The 16,304-nt window shown below is 34.3% G+C and overlaps 1 protein-coding gene across 1 annotated transcript in view; it reads right to left on the bottom strand.

The window, feature by feature from the left end:
* The window catches only part of LOC121739969 (ATP-binding cassette sub-family G member 1-like), a 65,811-nt gene extending 50,697 nt beyond the window's left edge, over positions 1 to 15,114 (bottom strand). The window contains exon 1 of the mRNA XM_042132630.1: positions 14,957 to 15,114. The gene's annotated coding sequence lies outside the window, so the exon portion shown is untranslated. The remainder of the gene's footprint in view (positions 1 to 14,956) is intronic.
* Between the last annotated feature and the right edge of the window lie 1,190 nt (positions 15,115 to 16,304).

Genomic DNA, 16,304 nt, shown 5'->3' with positions numbered 1-16,304 from the left:
ACCGCATATTTTGAAACTCGCAACTACACGCAAGGGAATTAAAACCTAAAGACCACTTCCCGTTGACATAGAATCTCGAAATTTGGTAAGAAGCAATAGCTTACAGCACAGGTAACAGAAAAATTCCGAAAAGCTTAAAATTTTAAGTAGTTACTTTGTAAACCTTGCAGGTTTGTACGGAACCCTCGGTGCGCGAGTCCGACTCGCACTTGGCCGGTTTTTTTTTCTCATTGTAACAAAAAAAACTTACAACAAAAAAGAACGCAGAACTATGCTAGGTCTACTAGAATCTGATGGCAAAAAGTAAGAAAATAAATTGACTCTAGCAATACCGGATTTTTAACGGAACGGAACGGAACGGAAACGGAACCCTATTAATTGCGCGTGGCCCGATACGCACTTGGCCGGTTTTTTTTCCTTATAGCGGCTGATTCTGTGTGTGAAACATGCAAATATATTAAGTATATAAAATCCAAAGATCAAGGATATTTTTTGAAAATCTGCTGTCAAAGATTCTGATAGACCCATATTATAATTGGCAACAATTTTTAAGTAAATAATTAGTACAGGCACAAGTTTCGGGTTGGCAACACCTTTGTTGAGCTCGTTCCCTATAGAAGATCGTTTGAACTTTGATGTAAATCGACTTGATCTGGAGCATTATTTGTGATGAGATAAGTGTTATCACATTATCTTACTGGTAATTATAGCCATTGTATGGTAACATATGACAACATAATACCATGGCAATTAGACTATATTTAATAACCCAGGTTGAAGTTCAAGATATGATAATGATCTGTCATACTCATGTCTATAAAGTTTTTTATTCGTTCGAGGTATTATAATTAATTAGAAACGGAAAATGGTCGATAAAATAACAACCGTTTTACTACTTGAATAACGCAATTAAACGTATTTTAATTTTTTAGCAGTAAAAAATGTGAGATAAATGAGACGAGATACGAGGATAGTCCAGACACAAAATCGTTTGATGAAAAATTGATTTTTTTTCAGCAGATTTACAAAAAAAAAATTCAAAACAAGTTTTGGTAACCATGTACATTTGCGACAACATGCTCAGTTGTATTTATTTTCATTTTATCAAACAAAAACATAGTCCGTAAATTATTTTAAAATGCATAGCGAGTCGTGATAATATTTACTTAATAATTATAATAATATTTACTTGAGTTGTGCAGGAGATGATAATCATCGTGAGACTCAATATATCACTTCATAACAATGTTTCTAATGTATAAATAATGATCTGTCTGTTTGGCGGCTTCGCTGCAAGTATTATGAGTAATACTTCTGTAGCTCTACCATGAGTTTAAAGCTATAGTATTTATCGATACTCGATACCGACTACGTAAATATTTAGTATGGCGATTTTAGTTTCTCAAGTAACCGCTAGAGGCGCTGTAAAATTTGCCATACTAAAAATTTACGGTAGCCGGTATCGAGTATCGAAAAATACTATAGCTTTAAACTCATGGTAGAGCTACAGAGTTATACTTAACTTATAATGTAGTGCCCGCAACTCATTTGTTTATCGCGCGAGAAGATACATTTTTCCAGGATAAAAGTACCTATCCATTGATGTTCTTTCCCGGGACGCAAAGTACATACCCAGCAAAATCAGTTCAGCGGTTTGGGCGCGAAGGATATTTTGAGTCCCGGCCGGAAATGACATAGGATATTTTTTTATTCCGAAAAAATGGATGATTGAGATGATGTCACTATCAAATAATTCAAGTATGATCATTGATCACATGACTTCAATAAAATCAAATTTTTATAACGACCGAAAACCTTCAACTAAATTAGAACATTTTTTACCTTCAACTACAACATTTGAATTTAGTGAACTGGCTTGAAATGCTCTTCTGGTATAAACTTCTCATTAAGAAACCTGTAAACTGGATGTTATGCACATAAATTACCCTTGACCTTGAGTTAAAACTATTTAATTTGATTAATATACAACATTAACTTGATATTATTATATGTACGAAAATATTATCAGATTATTCTGAACTAGTAAAATTAATGATGCGGAGATGATAACATAACTAATAAAAAATATATGTATCCACAGCCCTTTGAGATCTATACTTATTCTGTGCCACAGGCCACAGCCAAATATACAATATAATTATAACCTCCTCCTTTTTGGAAGTCGATTAAAAATGGTATAAAATTCGGAGCAGATGGTAATTTTTATCATGATAAAGCTAATGCGCGTAATTCAATAAACTATTGTTTATTTCTATTGGGTCTAGCCCACATTATTTATACTTCTAATATATAAAATAACATGTCCTGAGTCCTGACTGACTGACTAATTCATCATCGCTGAGCAAAAATTGTTAAAGTTGCAGCCACGAAATTTGGTGAGTAGGGTTGTTTTATTAAGTAGACAGTAGACACCCACTAAAGAAGGAATTTTGGAAATTTTGTCCCGAAGGGGGTGAAATAGGAGTTGAAAGTTTGTATGAAAGTCCGTCATTTCATGAAACTTTATTTTTTACTACTTATTAAAAATGAATGGATACGTATTTAAGCGATTTTGGAAATTCTACCCCTACGGGGGTGAAATTGGGGTTAAAAGTTCAAATGAAAGTCCGTCATTTCTTGAGTTATAAACATGAAAGTTTATTTTCGGGCTGCTAATTAAAAATGAATATTTTATGACGCTAATAGGAGCGAATAAATAGAGGAAAATGTGGAAAAAACGGGAGAAATTATTTGAAAGAGCTAATCTCACGAACTATTGGAGCAATTTTTCAATTCAAAAAAAATTAAAAGATTAGAAGTAGACCACGTGAAGGATCATAGACTTTTTTGTGGACTAATTTGTCTGTGAAATAATAATTTACGCGGGCGAAGCCGCGCGGAGAGTCTATCCCTATAATAATTGAGCCTGTATCACCGGTACGATTTAATATTATCTTAAGGAAACGTACAAATAATATTATCGTTCAAAACATGTCAAAAGATGAATTATTGTAATGGAGTATACTTACGTTTGCGTAAACACAAAAAAAGAAGCCAATGAAATTATTGCACTTAAAAAACTTGTCTTTAAGGTGGAGTAGGATAAAAACAATAAAAACAATTAGCAAATATATTTGTTGTTGTTATAAAAGCCAAATTGTAAGTACTTACTAATTACTACTTTTCGAGAAACCTCCAAACCTATAAAAATATTATATTTGTCAAGGTGTGAACCTTAATGACTTGAATTAAAACCAGTCTATTGCGTCAATCGAATTTACTAAGATTTTACTGTGTCCTTTGTAAAATATAATTAAGTATGTTATTTGGTACCTTATGAACCAGATCTGGGAATTTTGGAACATTTTTAGCCATCGATATCTAGAACCCACTATCTAAAAGTTTTTTTTTAATCTATGCATGATGATACCCGTAGTAGATGATACCCGTAGTATCGCAAACAACTGGACTGTTATACGACATGTAATGAATGATTAGATGAGTGGATTTCAACTACTTGCATTTTTTATATAATTTTGGTGGAAATTTTTGTTTCCACTAAAATTGGGGATTAGGTGTTTACGGGAAACTGGTACGACAACCACCACCTAGACGAGTTAGCTTGTGACAAAATGAAGTGAATGGTGTATTTTTTATGCTTCAAGAATCAATAGTATTATTATTACCACAAGTAGGATAATTTAAGTACACCAAAATTGCATAAAATCGGGGGTTTTGTGATAAAACGGTTTTCTTTCATTTCTGGCTGGAAACTGGTACGACCCAGCCCACAGCCACCTCCTAAACTGGTTAGCCTGTGGATGAATGAAGTAAATGGCGTATTTTTTATGCTTAAGGGATCAATGGTATTTTATTGAAACAACGTTTCGTAAATCCCACCAAAATTTAAAAGTTCTCTGCGACAGACCTTAACTGTGTTATAAAAACTCAACTACAGAAGTTAGTACAATAAAATTCATATATAATGAAGAGTCAACTATATAAAACGACCATCCATCCATGACATCCAGTATCAAGTTTTCTGTTAATCGGTCTAGATATTGATTAAAATAGTTCAGCGACAAGCCACCAAAATCGGAAATCGGCTATTTATGATTATTTTCTTGGAAAATAATAATTATTTTTAAAAATAAGGATAGGCCCAAATTATAAGAGTTATGTTTTACTTTTAAAATCAAAAATAAAAACGATATCTTGAAAAAATAAAATAGCTTTCAGCCTTGCCACGCAAAAAAGCGGTTTGGGAAATCCAGTCATATAGTACGCAAAAAATGAACAATGGATGATTTTTCTATTGTAGTAAACACGCTGCTGTGACATCCATTGTAGGGTTGAGGATTTGTATTTCAGCACTATAGCATCTACGACGACAATCGAAATGTCAAAAATGGATGGATAGACGTATTCACGTACTGTCATTCAATTAGGTACTAGATAAATTTTACTATGATAGCGTCCGAATTCCGAAATCATAATGTTACAACTTTGGCAGTGCTTCTATATTATCCATACTAATATTATAAATGCGAAAGTGTGTCTGACTGTCTGTCTGTCTGTCTGTTACCTCTTCACGCCCAAACCGCTGAGCTGATTTTGCTGAAATTTAGCATGGAGATACTTTAAGTCCCGGGAAAGGACATAGAATACTTTTTGTCCCGGAAAAATGTACGGTTCCCGCGCGATAAACGAGTTTTGGCGCAACGGAGTTGCGGGCGTCATCTAGTAATAATTATAACAATATTATGATAAGGTTGCAAAAATTAACAAAAGATAGCAATTCCATTACGTAACAATTTTGTCTTATCGAGGACAAGTTTTTTTTTGTATTTTAACTTTTAAGGTATAATGTAAATGTAATTTTAATTGACATTGGCTTCCCCCCCATATTTACTCTTTAATCTACCAGTGTTATCTAGCAGAGGCTAGATAACACTGGTAGATTAAAGAGTATATTCAAGTTTAAGAGGATTGTAGATAACTGCCAGCAAATCGGTTTTACTGTTGTTGACAGTTGCTTAAACCCATGTCCTGTGTCCGCTTGTAATGGCGACATTTCCTGTATCCATTGCTCAATTTTATAGAATTCAGCCAACAATAATTATTGCCAACGCACGACCGATTTAGCCGTAACATAATTACTAATTAGTAATGCTCTTTCTATTTTTAAAGTTCAAGGTTATAAATACTGCACACACATTTACTAATTCATATCTTATATCTTTTAACAAGCAATTCTTGTATATAATATATAATAATATAATATATAATTGGAATCTCGGAATCGGCTCCAACGATTTTCATGAAATTTAGTAAGCATATAGAGGGTTTCGGGGGCGATAAATCGATCTAGCTAGGAATCATTTTTAGAAAATGTCAAATAGCTAGTTATATAATACGTAGATGTTCGATATACGCGAAAGGCAAGCAAGCAAATGCCTCTGTTTTCATTGTTACTCTGTTTTCATTGTAGGGGGCGTTTTGGGGGCGTTCACAAATTACGCAATCCCATCTAGGATAAAGGAAGAGAAAATCTCACACTTACATTTTTGCTCAATCTTACGTGAAATTAGGTGGGACTCGGTGGGAGTGAGGAAAGTGGATGCGATTATGATATCTTACCACAAATACGTGGGGTCGCGGTGCAGGTGGTAGGCAGTAGGCACTGCACTGTAATGAACTAATGACGTTCTGAAATTATTTGTTCCAAATCTAGTCAGAAATAAAACTTTTTTTTTAATTCAAAGCTCTGCTTACCAAGCTGCAAGAACAGCGACGAATTATCGAGTAGGTACGATGAAGACTGGAAAATTTCGGAACTGGCAAGTGGCAACACCGAATCTTGGTCACGTTTTGTACAAACGGTCCGATAAAAATATGAAGCGTTTAGAAATATTTTATTTATAATAATTACAAAAGTATTTCTCGCCATATTTCAATGCCAATTATGAAATTATGCATCGTAAAATCAGATTGTACCCTGACGTACCCGCTAGGCTCTAGAGCAGGGGTCACCAATTAATTTCGCTCGGGGTCCGTTTTAAGACATGAAATGACCTTTGCGGTCCACACATTTTATATAAAAAAAATATTAAGTTAATAAAGGTAATTACGGAAATTACAAAGGTATTTTTTAGATATGAATAAGAAAACTAACCATTTTGTAGCTAATTATTATCTCTCTGAAGTTTGGAGTGAAATATTGGTGCAAGCTATAGATATCGACATTAAATCCTGGAGATGTTGAAGTCCTAAGATGAACGAAGACCATCTTCGTGCAATGTGCAGGCTTGGGAGACATGCTTGGTCCGCACACAATGGGTCGGCGGTCCGGATGCGGACCGCGGTCTGCCATTTGGTGACCCCTGCTCTAAAGGATAAGATCTACTGAACTTTTAAATAATATGTACTTAAGTACTAGGTATTTCCACCAAAATTCGTTTATCGAACGGGAACCGTATATTTTTTAATGTCCTTAGTCCTTTTCCGGGACTGAAATAATCTCCATAGTCCATAGACCATACCAAATTTCAGCAAAATCGGTTCAGCGGTTTGGGCGTGAAGAGGTAACAGACAGACTGACCTATTTTTCGCATTTATGATATATTATAGTATAGATTATATTATAATAATATTTTATTCAAATTATTCATAATATATATACATAGTCCTGTATGTGTATATTCAGAGGCTCGAAGAATATCATTAAAAAATCAAAATTACCTAAGAAATAGGTTTTTCAAGGATTCCGCTATTCTTTGGTCTTAAGTCACTTAAAAGTCAGCAGTAATGCTAAAATGTTTTTAATTGTATTGTAATTTGTATTAATTAATTTTAATGAATAAGACATTCCGTTTTATAACAAACAAACAAACATCAAATATACTTACTTTATTGTGCACATTTACAAATACAAATAGGTACAATATAAAAATAATTAATTGAACTGCACACAAAGGCGGCTTTATTACTTTAAAGCAATATCTTACAATATCTTGTTTTACTATGGATTTATGCTTATGTTATTTTAGTAGAAGTATAATATTATATTGTTTCGCATTGCTGAATCTAGAATGAATATAACTATAGACAAGAAGTAAGGTTATAGAAAGCAACCACTAGAGTCAGTGTTTCGTCAGGTGGAGACAGATCACGAGGCCACACGTTTGCACAAGCCAACTGGCCATAAACTGTGAAAAATTACCTGCCTGTGGACAATATTTATTGGTATTTCCTGCCTGTCTAGTTTTAAGCTTAGTTACAATCACTTGCACTGAAAATTTCATTGCGCTAAAACTAATAAGAGCGAAGAAATAGAGGAAAGTGTGGAAAAAACGGGAGAAATTATTTTAAATGGCTTATTTGAACGCGCTAATTTTTGAAACTACTGGTCCAATTTTAAAAATTCTTTCAGTGCTTTAGGATAGCACATTTATCCAGAAAGGCTTTAGGCTATATTTTATCCCGCTAAGATTAAAATGTGCGGTTCCCACACAATGTACTTTTCTGATTTGCGCGTAAACGACTCAATCGATGTACGAGAACAACTATAAACTAAAGTCCACGCGGACGAAGTCGCGGGCAACAGCTAGTTCTTAGATAAAATGGCTATGGGAGGCATAGAAGAGCCAGTGTTCCACAAGTACAGCTTCATCTCTTCGAAATAAACCTGTAGAGTTAAGTTGAACTGTTGCGTGAAGACTCGGCAACATGTGGCTTGTGATAAGAACGACGATAATGAGTATCGAATTGACGCAGTTTGATGCGTTTCAACATAATGACAGAGATTAAAGGCCGAAATAAAGGTCCTAACCATTTCGACATCGAGACTGCATTTCGTTGAACACTCGTACCAATTTAAATTTGCACCTGGTTAAGTACTTTTTATGAAATGGACCAGAGTCCTTGGTCATAATATCGATAGTTTCGGTAGCGAAGTTAAATGTAAATAAATAAAACCGGCCAAGGGCGAGTTGGGCTCGGCCTTAATTATTAATTTTATTTAAATTTTACTATTCATCATCTATACTAATATTATAATTGGGAAGAGTTTGTTTGTTTGTTTGTTTGAACGCGCTAATCTCAGGAAATACTGGTCCGATTTGAAAAATTCTTTTACTGTTGGATAGCCCATTTATCGAGGAAGGCTATAGGCTATATTTTATCACGCTAAGTATAATAGGAGCGAAGAAATAGAGGAAAATGTGGAAAAAACGGGGGGAAATTATTTGAAAGGGCTTATTTGAACGCGCTAATCTCAGGAACTACTGGTCCGATTTGAAAAATTCTTTTACTGTTGGATAGCCCATTTATCGAGGAAGGCTATAGGCTATATTTTATTACGCTAAATATAATAGGAGCGAAGAAATAAAGGAAAATGTGGAAAAAAACGGGGGAAAATTATTTGAAAGGGCTTATTTGAACGCGCTAATCTCAGGAACTACTGGTCCGATTTAAAAAATTCATTCAGTGTTAGATACCTCATTGATCGAGAAAGGTTATGAGCTATATTTTATCACGCTAAGACTAATAAGAGCGAAGAAATAGAGGAAAATGTGGAAAAAAACGGGGGAAATTATATGAAAGGGCCTATTTGAATGCGCTAATCTCAGGAACTACTTATTCGATATGAAAAATTCTTTCAATGTTAGATAGCCCATTCATCGGGGTAGGCTATAAGCTATATTTTATCACGCTAAAACTTATAAGAGCGAAGTAATAGATGAAAATGTGGGAAAAAACGGGGGAAATTATATGAAATTGCTTATTATATTATGAAGTACTGGAGCAATTTTTATGTAATTTTCAAACATGAAGAATAGACCACGTGAAGGGACATAGGCTATTTTTTGCTGCAAAATGTACGGTTGCGTGAAATTCCTAAATTACGCAAGCGAAGCCGCGCGGAACATCTATTTATAATAAAATCGTAGGAAAGTCAATCTGTATATTGAATATTTTTGTACAATAATTAATACTTGGGGTGTGATCTACTATGGTAACGTGGACGAAGTCGCGGGCAACAGCTAGTTATAGTATAATTAATACAACTGAATATTTTGTGAACATTTCAGGTTGTTGTACCTGTTGTCATCATTGATACTGAACAAAAATATTTTTAAAAATTAAGTTTGTTGTATGGGAGCCCCCTTAAATATTTAATTTATTTTGTTTTTAGTATTTATGGTTATAGCGGCAACAGAAATACATAATCTGTATAAAATTTCAACTCTCTAGCTATTACCGTTCTTGAGTTACAGCCTGGAGACAGACAGACGGACAGACAGGCTGACAGACAAACGGACAGACATCGAAGTCTTAGTAATAGGGACCCGTTTTTAACCTTTGGGTACGTAACCCTAAATATAATATTAATGGAATTTGACAGAGCAATTACATTGCATTAGGTTGATATCACCATGACTTATGACTATGAGTCATGGGCCGTGGCGCTTGCCATGCCTATGCGGTATGCCAAATCTATAATGTCAATTCTACAAATAAATAATAATATTACTTAATATAATCTATACTAATATTATAAAGCGGAAGAGTTTGTTTGTTTTTTTTTGTTTGTTTGAACGCGCTAATCTCAGGAACTCCGATTTAAAAATAAATTCTTTCAGTGTTAGATATCGAGGAAGGCTATAGGCATTTATTACGCTAAGATAATTAAGGAGCGAAGAAATAGAGGAAAATGTGTAAAAACGGGGGAAAGAGCTTATTTCACGAACTACTGGAGCAATTTTTATGAATATTTGGCACAGATAAAAAGTAGACCACGTGAAGGATCATAGGCTATTTTTTGTGGACGAATTTGTCTGTGAAATATCTAATTTACGCGGGCGAAGCCGCGTGAAATGTCTAGTATATTTACATAAAATGCACCTCATTTTGTTTTTTTTAAATCTCTGTACATAGACAAAAAATCTAAAAGAGTACAGAATTATATAGATAATATTATAATATTATTATGATATTTTTAATTTTATAATTTATATAAAGTTTCGTGCCTCGATTCGCCTTTTGAACTTAGTAACGTTAAATAAACAAATCGTTAAAAAACGTTCATGTTTGTTTTAATGTTTAATAAACAGTAGCTTGAACTCTACGTAGCTACGGTTATTAAACTTATAAATCATTCTTAATTCACCTTCCTGCTACTATATTTTTATAAAACATGGTTTTTATCTCGTTTTTGTTGAACTAATCTCGATCGTGGGAATCACAGACAAAATAGATATTATTCAATTGTTATGCGGCACCCGGGTTCCGATTGGGAGATGTTAGTACATAATATATTATAGTTTTTTGTAAGTAGAACAAAGTCGATAATTTGATAATAATAATATTGTGTTTAAGAGGAGTCCACACCGCCCTTTTTTCCATACAAACGTTGTCCCCTGTTTCCTCCCTGGATAATGCTAGTAGAGTTATAATTTTTTTCCTGAATATCTACGGCCACTAATACAATGTCCCTATGTTTTTTTTTCGTAATTTAATTATTAATATAATATGAAAGTTCAAAAACCCAAAAATATGGCCAGATTTTCCGCTGTGTTCAAACATCCAGAAAACAGATTTGGCTAGATTATACAAAAAAAACATAGAAACACAGCTCAAGCCTTTCTTTAATCTTTAATGAAAAAGTACTTAAATCGGTTAAGTTTTGGAGAAGGAATCAGGGGACAACGAATTTTCTGCAGTTGTCTCTATCGCGTTCTGCGGTATAGGCTTGGGGTAAGGGAGACAGCTATAGATATTACACGTACTTTTTTTTCATTTCTCTAGCCCCTGGTGTATCCTCTTAAAGCAAAGTCACGACTGACGAATCAGTCCTAACAAATGGCTTTTGTGAATTAACGTTAAAATCGTTAATTTTGACGTTATGTTTTTAGGGTTCCGTACCCAAAGGTAAAAACGGAACCCTATTACTGAGACTTCGATGTCTGTCCATCTGTCTGTCTGTCTGTTTGTCTGTCTGTTTGTCTCTCTGTTTGTCCCCAGCCTCTATCTCAAGAAACGCTATAGCTAGACTTCTGAAATTATCACACATTGTGTATTTCTATTGCCGGCTGCCGCTACAACAACAAATACTAAAAACAAAATAAAACTTATATTTAAGGGGGGCTCCCGTACAAAAAACACAATTTTTGGCCACTTTTTACTCTATAACGGTACGGAACCCTTCGTGCGCAAGACCAACTCGCACTTGACCGATTATTTATTCTTATAGTCATTTGACGCACTATTTTTTATCGTGCTCTATACAGTTTGTTAGTGTAAACACCGTTATATACTTGAAACCATCAAATGAGCCCGTCAAAATGAACAACTTTTTCTATGAGAACAATGCTGGGAACTCAAAAAAATGCCGTCTTCATACCCATACAAATTGCCCGGATCGGCAATTTGTATATAAACTGTGTTAACACTAACACACTGTATTTTGACAACATAGGTTTCGGCTGATAGTATTAAGTAATTTGATCCAGAACAATTATCATGAAGCATGATACACCCGTCACAGTAACCTACTTTATTAATATTATTCCTTATCGTGAATAACAACAATATCGTTAACAAAAATTCGCGTTTATTAGCTACGATTTTGAGTACATTTGGTGACAACTGACAACGATACTTAAATTTATTTAGGTTTTTTTAGTTACTAAATTACGCGAGGCATTCAGGGGTTATTCAGGGTAGCAGTCTTTCCCAAAGTGGGCGATAACGCCCCCTGTGGGCGCTGAAAGTCTAAATGGTGTGGGATCCAGAAAAATATGGAGGTGTTGTGTAGGGGCTTGGGGGTGATGTATTTCATCGGGATGCATTTTAAATTGAAACAAAGGGGGCGCCAAAACACAATTTGCTCTCAAAGTGGGCAGTAGACAAAATAAGTTTGGGTGCCCCGGTACTTATTATTTTACTACAAGTTGTTTGTTGAAAAAAAAACTTTAAAAAAATCGGCCAAATGCGAGTCTGACTCGCGCACGAAGGGTTCCGTTCCGTTATAGAGCGAAAGTAGGCAAAAAATTATGTTTTTTTTTGTATGGGAGCCCCCTTAAATCTTAATTTTATTTTAAATTGATTAGTAAATATTAAGGTACAAGGGTTTTGTGAAAATTTCAAGTTGCTATTATTTATAATATAGACCAAAGAAGGACAAAAAAAACACGTCTATTGTATGGAAGCCCCTTTTATAAGTTTTAATTTATATTAATGTTATTTTGTTTTTAGGATTTGTTGTTATAGCGGCAACAGAAATACACAATCTGTGAAAATTTCAGAAGTCTAGCTATGGCGGTTCTTATGATATGGCCTGGAGACAGACAGACAGACGGACAGACATCGAAGTCCCGTAATAGGGTCCCGATTTAACCCCTTGGGTACGGAACCCTAAGTTGCTTTCTATGACCTACATCCCGTATCTAATATTAATATTTACTTTCTACCAATGATGTTCTACTTATACAGATATGTTACGTCCATACTATTTTCTGGCTCAAATCTCTTCCGAACAATTTTCAAATTCAAAATTGCAGACATTGACAAATTTGACAAATAAGTGAAACAAAAGATACGAAAAACCATTTACATAAAACAGACAGACTATTTTTAAACGTCGAATCGTATCGTTGTCTCTTTCTTCGCCTGAGCTATGACGAAAATTCGGGTTTTTCCAGACTGTTCGAAAAAATAATTGAAAATGTAAATAATCGAGGTATTTATTGCAATCAAGACATGTGGTAAGAGATTCCATGTGTTTTGTTTACTTTCGAGTTATAATTGGTACATTTTCGAAACACGCACGACGTCATTTTCTATTTATTTAGATAAGACAAGACGCGGCACGTTCGTGACTGCGCTCGATTCAGACTAAACAACAGACGGCCCAATTGGGCCGTATTTAGCTTAGTAAGCTTCACAACGCGCACGGTATTAACATATCTGGTTTAAGTATTTCATCATTGCTTTCTACATTATATCACTACAAGTATAAAACTGGTTTTTAAAGGATAAATCATATTATATTCTAATAAAATACCTTTTAAAAGTTTCTAATTTAAGTAATTTTGTTTTTTAGTATTCCGTACCCAAAGGGTAAAAACCCTTTTACTAAGACTAAAGGACCCTATTACTAAGACTTCGATGTCTGTCTGTCCGCCTGTCTTTCCGTCTGTCTGTCCGTCTGTCTGTCCGTCTGTCTGTCCGTCTGTCTGTCTCCAGGCTGTAACTGAAGAACGGTAACAGCTAGAGAGATAAAATTTTCACAGATTATGTTATATTTCTGATACTATAACAACAAATACTAAAAACAAAATAAATAACGTTTTTTTGCTCGATATAAATGATGGCAATAGATAGGCACCTGAAATATTCACAAAATACCCAATTGTATTTATACTTTCAATATTTAATAATAAAATTTAAATTAAATAAATAATCCCATACAAAAAACACATTTTTTCCCATTTTTGTTCTATAATGGTACGGAACCCTTCGTGCGCGAGTCCAACTCGCACTTGGCCGATTATTTGCCTCCTTTTGCTCTATAACGGTAAGCATAGGGTGACCAGATGTCAGGAAAAAAGGGAAATGTCAGGAATTTTCGGCAAATGTTTGGAACAATAAAATTTTATACACTAAACTAAACCATCTAAACTTTAATTTATAATTACAATTTAACAAAAAAGCTTAAGGCGATGTGGTTGTTGCAACTACGTAAAATGAGTTTTTTAAATAATGTTTATTTTTTTAATTATTTAAGTATTAAAAAAGTACCGTTTTAAAATTGAGAAAATTTCCTATACGCAAAGGTATAATCAGTTACACGATTTGAAAAATTCTGCTCGATAGAAAAAAATCTCAAAGATGACTGTTATAACGCTGTTTGTCATAATTAAATCATTATATGGCTAAATTACACACTTTCTAGTAAAAACAAAAAATGTAGTACATTTGTCGTAACGTAACCTAAACGATTTGATATATTTGATTTGTGTAATACTAAAAACAAAAGGTTTTTTCTCTTATTTCCTATTATCAAGGCACGCGGCGAGCGCGTAACCGCCACTGTACAAGGCGCGCTGATAATAAATGTTATTTTAATGTCCTTTACGTCGATATTCGTACTGACAGACATCGATCTGCTTATTTTAGGGACTACTGTGCCTTAAAGCACAAGTACCACAGTACTTGTGCTTTAAGGCACAGTAGTCCGCCGCCGCCGCCGTTCCGCCGTCAGTTACAGTTTATGAAACTCCACAGTGTTTCATAAACTGTAACTTATAAATAATCGTAATTATCTTTTTACGATATAAACATAAATAAATCAACATTGACAAATGAAAAACTTAAAAAATCAACAAATTAATTCCTTGTGTCAGGAATTTTGGCCGAAAATCAGGAATTTTGTCTGGACTTTTGAAATTTGTATCTGGTAACCCTAGGTAAGTAATCCTTCGTGCAAGAGTCCGACTCGCACTTGGCCGATTTATTTATTTTTATCCACGTATCTAATTCGAAACTACTTGAGTAAGAATATTATTCTAATATATTATCAATTTTAATGATTGGGTGGGTATTAATAGGTATTATTGTTTGTTTTGTTTAGGTTAACGGTTGCGTTTGTAATTTGTAAAAAAAAGAAATAACTTATGATTTGGTTCCAGTCCAAAAATATTTATATAAAACTAAGGTAGTGCATAGCATAGGTTGCTTCCTCTAGGAAGCTTCGGTTGACATTCATTTTATTTTTAGCGATATAGGTCAAACCGCATCTCTTTATTCTACTACTGCATTAGTTACATAATCTTGAAATTAGAATTTAATGTTCCTACTGAAAGCCGATTCCAGAAACATTTAAAATACTAAAAAGCCAAAAATTATTAAAAAAAAAACAAAAACTTATAAATTTTAAAAATTAAAAAGTTACCTGCTGTTACGGTAAAATAATTAAAATTCACTGGCACAAAATGTTAAAAAATTAAAAAAGTAACGAAAGTCAAAAATGGAACACTACGGTATTTGAAAAGCCGTTTGAGCGCCGCGTCGATTTCGCGCAAACCTCGACTTACGACTAGCAGGCAGCAGCTAGCGCGGCGGGTGCAACGCTCGTGAACGACTATACGACCATAGTTATACACTATACAGTTTACAGCTCTCACCATACCGTATCTAAGGGATATCCTGTATGGCCTAAAAACCGGACAAAAGACAACATTCGCTATCGAATAATAACGATTTTTAGGGTTCCGTACCCAAAAGGTAAAAACGGGACCCTATTACTAAGACTTCGATGTCTGTCTGTCCGTCTGTATGTCTCCAGGCTGTATCTTACAAACCGCTATAACTAGACTTCTGGAATTTTCACAGATTGTGTATATCTGTTGCCGCTATAACAACAAATACTAAAAACAAAATAAATTAAAAATATTTAAGGGGGCTCTCATACAACAAACTTATTTTTATTTGCTACTAGCTGTCCCGGTGAACTTCGTGTCACTTTAAAACGTTCCCGGGACTTCTACGAATATTTTAAGACTAAAATCAGCCCAATCCGTTCAGCCGTTTTCGAGTTTTGGCGCGACTAACACATTTGAAAATCCATTTTTATATATAAGATTTTTGCTCGATATCAATAATGGCAATAGGTAGGGGTTTGGAATGTTCACAAAATACTCTGTTGTATTTAAGTATAATACTTTAATAATTAATAATAAAATTCAAATTAAATAAATAATTAAGGGGGGGTCACATACAAAAAACACATTTTTTACCTAAGCTTGCTCTATAATGGTACGGAACCCTTCGTGCGCGAGTCCAACTCGCACTTGGCCGATTATTTTAAATAATTGATTGATGTTACATTATTTTAGCGGCTCTTTAGTCAAGTCTTGTTATTCCTGTGCCTTTGTGGATTCGATATATTTTTTAAGTCCTTTTATGTTAAATGGCGCCCTATTTAATATTATGCAATTTTAAATGCGCTACTGGCAGTTATGATATTGTATGAAAATATGTAGAATATCATTGTTATCACTAGATGTACCGCTACGGGTTATAAGATTATGTAAGTACAGTTGGGACACCGGACCCAATTAAGGGTCCGGTGTCCCAACTGTGACGTAACGTTAAGCCTAGCCTATGGCTTATTAAGGTATTACTAACTCTTAGATCAGGGTTAGAGGGCGTTCACAAAGTACGTAAGGTAAAGGGGGGAAGGGGGTCAAGTCCATTTATTCCACTAAAAAAATATCCTCAATTTTTTTTCCTTAGGTACC

This window comes from Aricia agestis, chromosome 2, assembly GCF_905147365.1.
Source record: "Aricia agestis chromosome 2, ilAriAges1.1, whole genome shotgun sequence".
NCBI classification, from domain to species: Eukaryota; Metazoa; Arthropoda; class Insecta; order Lepidoptera; family Lycaenidae; genus Aricia; species Aricia agestis.
This window is presented reverse-complemented; position numbering and strand designations above follow the sequence as displayed.